Source organism: Oncorhynchus keta, chromosome 21 (genome assembly GCF_023373465.1).
Source record: "Oncorhynchus keta strain PuntledgeMale-10-30-2019 chromosome 21, Oket_V2, whole genome shotgun sequence".
Taxonomy (NCBI): Eukaryota; Metazoa; Chordata; class Actinopteri; order Salmoniformes; family Salmonidae; genus Oncorhynchus; species Oncorhynchus keta.
This window is the reverse complement of record NC_068441.1, coordinates 31,860,562-31,867,912: the sequence shown is the minus strand read 5'-3', so window position 1 is coordinate 31,867,912 and position 7,351 is coordinate 31,860,562.

Here is a 7,351-nt window from a genome sequence, read left to right as displayed (position 1 = left end):
ACACAACCCTAAAAATGACGTGGCCAAAATGATTTGTGTTACTTAATTTATAATGCTATATGGGTCACTTTTGACAACTATACATGTTTTTTTGTATTATTTTATTTTCAATCAAATGTACATTTGAAATTGATGCCAAATTGAAATGTATCAGATGATCAATTATGGTCTAGTTTTTTGTCAGGTTTGTGTGTGTGAGTATATATATGTGCGTGCGTGCGTGCGTGTGTGTGTGTGTGTGTGTGTGTGTGTGTGTGTGTGTGTGTGTGTGTGTGTGTGTGTGTGTGTGTGTGTGTGTGTGTGTGTGTGTGTGTGTGTGTGTGTGTGTGTGTGTGTTCAACATGTCATATAGTATGAAAATGCATAGCATAGCCCACCTTCCTCAAGTGTAAAGACTCAATCATTCTGTAAATTGAAATTCAAGGTGGAGGAAAACATGTTTACTTCATCCAGGCTTTACATGCTGTACATACATGCCAGTATTTCAACACATGGATGCAATTACTACTACCATTCATTACTACCATTCATTACTACCATTCATTGACTCCATCCACCAACCAACCAACAGTTGCCCATTGCAGTGCCTTTGATTTACCTCAACACTTCAAGGTTTCGTAATAATAAACATACAGCACTTAATTTATGAAATCGGTTTCTCTTTATTTGGATACTCCCCTATAGATGGTCTACATATTCTTAAGCTATCAACAAACTATTAACTGCAACTTTTTTGATACAAAAACTAGCTGGGTTACAGTTTGTGCTAGAGCAGTGCTTCTCCATTATTTTCTGTTAGGAAGAAGTAAACATTTCGCGCCCCCCAACTCTCTGCCGCGACTGTAAATAGTACCATTTGTCTATAAAATTGTTTATAAGTACACCTCTGCATAACATTGTATCCTTATTAACATTAAAGAAAACAAAAAAAGAAAAAAGAAAGAAAGAAATATAGATCAACTTACAACAAAGAAAAACTTTATTGACATTGTTTTTTAGTCTGTAACAGAAAAGACTTCAAGTGCACCAATTTGCACCAAAATGTAAAACAAAATTCAACCCTTATTTAAACTGTAAACATTTTGTTACCATTTGATACTGAAAAATAAAATATAAGCAATAACTAATAATAAATTAAAATTGATCAGCAACATTAACTCAGGAGCACAATATATGAAACACTTTGACCTATAAAACAAAAATGAATAAAACAATTTATGCTGATTTTTTAAAATCAAAATGAGGAAGTCAGGATTAATGGCTACAATGAGCATGTTTTGCAGAGCACAGCTTTTCAAAGCAGGGTTCGAAGCATGATACTGCAACTCTCAACTCCTGCTCAATGTTTAGCTGGGACCTGTACTTGGTCTTCAGTGCAGCAACAGCAGAGAAGCCAGTCTCACAAAGATAAGATGTTGCAAAAGGAAGAAGAATGCCCATGGCCCTCTGCCCTAAGAGTGGATACTGCCTCTCTACACTCAGCCAGAATTCACTCATTGTCTGTGATGTGAACCTCGGTCTCAATGTGGAGTCAGAGGTCATATCAACATCCGCAGAGTACGACCCTGCCTCACACAGGAAGCGGCGTAGGTCCTAATCCAGGCACTTGTCATCTCCCGTCTGGATTACTGCAACTCGCTGTTGGCTGGGCTCCCTGCCTGTGCCATTAAACCCCTACAACTCATCCAGAACGCCGCAGCCCGTCTGGTGTTCAACCTTCCCAAGTTCTCTCACGTCACCCCGCTCCTCCGCTCTCTCCACTGGCTTCCAGTTGAAGCTCGCATCCTCTACAAGACCATGGTGCTTGCCTACGGAGCTGTGAGGGAACGGCACCTCAGTACCTCCAGGCTCTGATCAGGCCCTACACCCAAACAAGGGCACTGCGTTCATCCACCTCTGGCCTGCTCGCCTCCCTACCACTGAGGAAGTACAGTTCCCGCTCAGCCCAGTCAAAACTGTTCGCTGCTCTGGCCCCCAATGGTGGAACAAACTCCCTCACGACGCCAGGACAGCGGAGTCAATCACCACCTTCCGGAGACACCTGAAACCCCACCTCTTTAAGGAATACCTAGGATAGGATAAAGTAATCCTTCTCACCCCCCCCCCCTAAAAGATTTAGATGCACTATTGTAAAGTGGCTGTTCCACTGGATGTCATAAGGTGAATGCACCAATTTGTAAGTCGCTCTGGATAAGAGCGTCTGCTAAATGACTTAAGTGTAAATGTAAATGTAATATCAATGAACTGGTCCTCTTCACCAGTTGGAGCTGGTGCATTGAAAGGATCTCTCACCCAGTCATATTGGGAACTGGTCCTCCTCTGCAGAGCTGAAACCAGTTGGAGCTGGTGCATTGAAAGGATCTCTCACCCAGTCATATTGGGAGCCGAGGTGAGTAAGACATTTAAACGTGTTAACCCTGGCAAGGCTGCAGGCCCAGACGGCATCCCCAGCCGCGCCCTCAGAGCATGCGCAGACCAGCTGGCCGGTGTGTTTACGGACATATTCAATCAATCCCTATACCAGTCTGCTGTTCCCACATGCTTCAAGAGGGCCACCATTGTTCCTGTTCCCAAGAAAGCTAAGGTAACTGAGCTAAACGACTACCGTAGCACTCACTTCCGTCATCATGAAGTGCTTTGAGAGACTAGTCAAGGACCATATCACCTCCACCCTACCTGACACCCTAGACCCACTCCAATTTGCTTACCGCCCAAATAGGTCCACACACGACGCAATCTCAACCACACTGCACACTGCCCTAACCCACCTGGACAAGAGGAATACCTATGTGAGAATGCTGTTCATCGACTACAGCTCGGCATTCAACACCATAGTACCCTCCAAGCTCGTCATCAAGCTCGAGACCCTGGGTCTCGACCCCGCCCTGTGCAACTGGGTACTGGACTTCCTGACGGGCCGCCCCCAGGTGGTGAGGGTAGGCAACAACATCTCCTCCCCGCTGATCCTCAACACGGGGGCCCCACAAGGGTGCGTTCTGAGCCCTCTCCTGTACACCCTGTTCACCCACGACTGCGTGGCCACGCACGCCTCCAACTCAATCATCAAGTTTGCGGACGACACAACAGTGGTAGGCTTGATTACCAACAACGACGAGACGGCCTACAGAGAGGAGTTGAGGGCCCTCGGAGTGTGGTGTCAGGAAAATAACCTCACACTCAACGTCAACAAAACTAAGGAGATGATTGTGGACTTCAGGAAACAGCAGAGGGAACACCCCCCTATCCACATCGATGGAACAGTAGTGGAGAGGGTAGCAAGTTTTAAGTTCCTCGGCATACACATCACAGACAAACTGAATTGGTCCACTCACACTGACAGCGTCGTGAAGAAGGCGCAGCAGCGCCTCTTCAACCTCAGGAGGCTGAAGAAATTCGGCTTGTCACCAAAAGCACTCACAAACTTCTACAGATGCACAATCGAGAGCATCCTGTCGGGCTGTATCACCGCCTGGTACGGCAACTGCTCCGCCCTCAACCGTAAGGCTCTCCAGAGGGTAGTGAGGTCTGCACAACGCATCACCGGGGCAAACTACCTGCCCTCCAGGACACCTACACCACCCGATGTTACAGGAAGGCCATAAAGATCATCAAGGACATCAACCACCCGAGCCACTGCCTGTTCACCCCGCTATCATCCAGAAGGCGAGGTCAGTACAGGTGCATCAAAGCTGGGACCGAGAGACTGAAAAACAGCTTCTATCTCAAGGCCATCAGACTGTTAAACAGCCACCACTAACATTGAGTGGCTGCTGCCAACACACTGTCATTGACACTGACCCAACTCCAGCCACTTTAATAATGGGAATTGATGGGAAATGATGTAAATATATCACTAGCCACTTTAAACAATGCTACCTTATATAATGTTACTTACCCTACATTATTCATCTCATATGCATACGTATATACTGTACTCTATATCATCGACTGCATCCTTATGTAATACATGTATCACTAGCCACTTTAACTATGCCACTTTGTTTACTTTGTCTACATACTCATCTCATATGTATATACTGTACTCGATACCACCTACTGTATGCTGCCCTGTACCATCACTCATTCATATATCCTTATGTACATATTCTTTATCCCCTTACACTGTGTATAAGACAGTAGTTTTGGAATTGTTAGTTAGATTACTTGTTGGTTATCACTGCATTGTCGGAACTAGAAGCACAAGCATTTCGCTACACTTGCATTAACATCTGCTAACCATGTGTATGTGACAAATAACATTTGATTTGATTTGATTTGAACTGGTCCTCCTCTGCAGAGCTGAAACCAGTTGGAGCTGATGCATTGAAAGGATCTCTCACCCAGTCATATTGGGAACTGGTCCTCCTCTGCAGAGCTGAAACGAGTTGGAGCTGGTGCATTGAAAGGATCTCTCACCCAGTCATATTGGGAACTGGTCCTCCTCTGCAGAGCTGAAACCAGTTGGAGCTGGTGCATTGAAAGGATCTCTCACCCAGTCATATTGGGAACTGGTCCTCCTCTGCAGAGCTGAAACCAGTTGGAGCTGGTGCATTGAAAGGATCTCTCACCCAGTCATATTGGGAACTGGTCCTCCTCTGCAGAGCTGAAACCAGTTGGAGCTGGTGCATTGAAAGGATCTCTCACCCAGTCATATTGGGAACTGGTCCTCCTCTGCAGAGCTGAAACCAGTTGGAGCTGGTGCATTGAAAGGATCTCTCACCCAGTCATATTGGAAACTGGTCCTCCTCTGCAGAGCTGAAACCAGTTGGAGCTGGTGCATTGAAAGGATCTCTCACCCAGTCATATTGGGAACTGTTTTCAGGGAAGTACTTTTTAAAGAATCCCATCAGTGATGAAAAATGCTTCTTAATATATGGAATCACTGAGGTGGCATCATAGTCAGTACTGTCAACAAATTCATGCAGGTTCTCAAATGAATCAGTATTTCCTTCATCAAGTCGCCTGCCCCACATTGCAAGCGTTCAAGTGAAAGAGCTAATCTTGTCTGTGACCTGAAGGAGGTGTTTATCTTTCCCTTGAAGCTGTAGATTTAGTTCATTTAGCTTTCCAAATATGTCACTCAGGTAGGCCAGTTTTGCCAGGAAGTTATCATCACTACATTTTTCTGCGAGGTCAATCTTGTGCTCCTGCTCAGAAAACATTCTTATCTGCTCTCTGAGCTCAAAAACTCGGGACAAGACTTTTCCTCGTGACAGCCACCTTGCTTCACTGTGAAACAGCACAGCTTGATGTTCAGCTCCCATCTCCTCACAGATAGCAGAGAAGACTCTTGTTTTTAGTGGTCTGGTCTTTATACAATTGACTACACCTACAATGTCAGTCATAACCTCACTTCATTCAGAGGAAAGGTGCCTTGATGCCTGTGCTTCTCTGTGTAAAACACAGTTTGTCCACTCAGCATTAGGTGAGGCCTTCTTGATGAGTGACCGAAGTCCTTTTCTCATCCCTGCCATGGTCTGTGCACCATCACTGCAAACACCAATGCAGTTCTCCCACTTTAGCCCATTCTCAGTCAGGAAGCAGTCCTGCATTTTGAATAGCTCTTCAGCTGTGGCTCTGTCTCTGACATATTTACAAAAAAGTAGATCCTCACACAGGGAGTTTGTCATGTCAAAACGTACATAAGCCATAAACAAACAGTCTTTGTTGCTGTCAGTTGCTTCATTGAACTGTAAGGCAAAACGTTTGTCTTCGAGTTTATCTACCAGCTGTTCTTTAAGATCGTTAGCAATGTCATTTATACGTCTGGCGACAGTGTCATTGGACAGAGGGATGGTTTTTATTTTTGCAGCACTTGCATCATCCAGCAGGACAGAGACCAGGTCTAATGCTGCAGGCAGTATCAGCTCCTCTGGTATGGAGTGTTTTTTTTTGCACTGAGCAATTTGGTACGCCACCTTACATGATGCTAACAGTGCTCGCTGGTTTACTGAAGTAGCATTCACAAAGCGGGACAATTGTTGGCAATATTCGGCACGTTTTCACTGAAAAACCTCAAGCGGCTTGTCAGTGTGATTGGGGTGTAATGTCTTTAAGTGACGCCTTAATGTATTTGGCTTCATGCTGTCAGCTGCCAACATTTTTAGACACAGTAAACATACCGGTCTTTCCTCGTCTTCCACCGTAGTCACAGTGAAGCCAAGCGCTACATACGCTTCGTCATATTTCCTCGTCTTAGCTTTCGGGAGACTTACATTAATCTCATTATCTCCGTGTTCCCCAGGGTCACACGCGCCCCCCCCCTGGCATCGCTTCGAGCCCCCCCAGGGGGACGCGCCCCACTATTTGAGAAGGTCTGGGTTAGGGTAAGAGTTAAGGTTCGGGTTGCATTCAGGATAAGGGTTAGGGTAAGTGGATAGTTGGAAATCTTGATGACAGTTAGTTGAACATCTAATTAACATCTACAAACCATCTATTTGGGTCTATCAAAGTAAAGTGTTACCATTTAGTCTATAGTATATGGTATAACCCTGGTATAACCCTGCTGCTGTTCAAGGTCTTATTAATCAAGGCAAGCAGCTCTCTTCGATCACACTGGTCACATTACATGATTCATTCAGATATTGAGGAAGACAGACATGAGTAAGGAAACAGTTGATGAATAAGTACTACAATTTACAAACAAGCACAAATCATCTAGCTGGAATTTGTGAATTCTTAGGCATTTCTGCTGAAGCTGTATATAAAGTATGTAGAAGGCTCTCTTTCCAAGAAAACAAAAAAATGTAAGTCGTGTTCATGTTAGCATAAGGTTTTCAGAACTGGGCTGTGATCATTATTGTACCTTGTTTTGAGGAGATGACCTGAAAAAAAAACATACTTATGGATTCACCTGCTGCTCATGATCATGTCATCTCCCATCTTTTCATTCAGATTTCATGTATCATTATCATAATATTCATCAGTTCCTTTTGCCACAGTTGACCTGTTTGAAAGAACTCATGTACACTAAATTGAAAAGGAGGACAAGTACTTTTATTGACTGGGTGCTCATTCACTCTCTTCAGGCTCATTAGTTACTAATGGGGCCCTAGTTGAGGCTCCCTTGTGCAGCTTATTGCTCTGAGGGTGAAAGTCTGTGATCTTGACCCTTCAGCACATCAGTAATACTGTACACACCCAAAGAACATGAGACAAACACGACAAATGAGACAGACAGCACACGAAACAGGCACAGCACATGAGACACACAATAAAGACCCTGGTTCAACCAGACTTGTGTTCAAATACATGTGTACTTGAGTATCTAGTATTTAAAATACTTTTTCTGTGTATTTGAGCATTTTCAAATATACAGCCCAAAACAACTACTTTTATTTGAGCATTTATA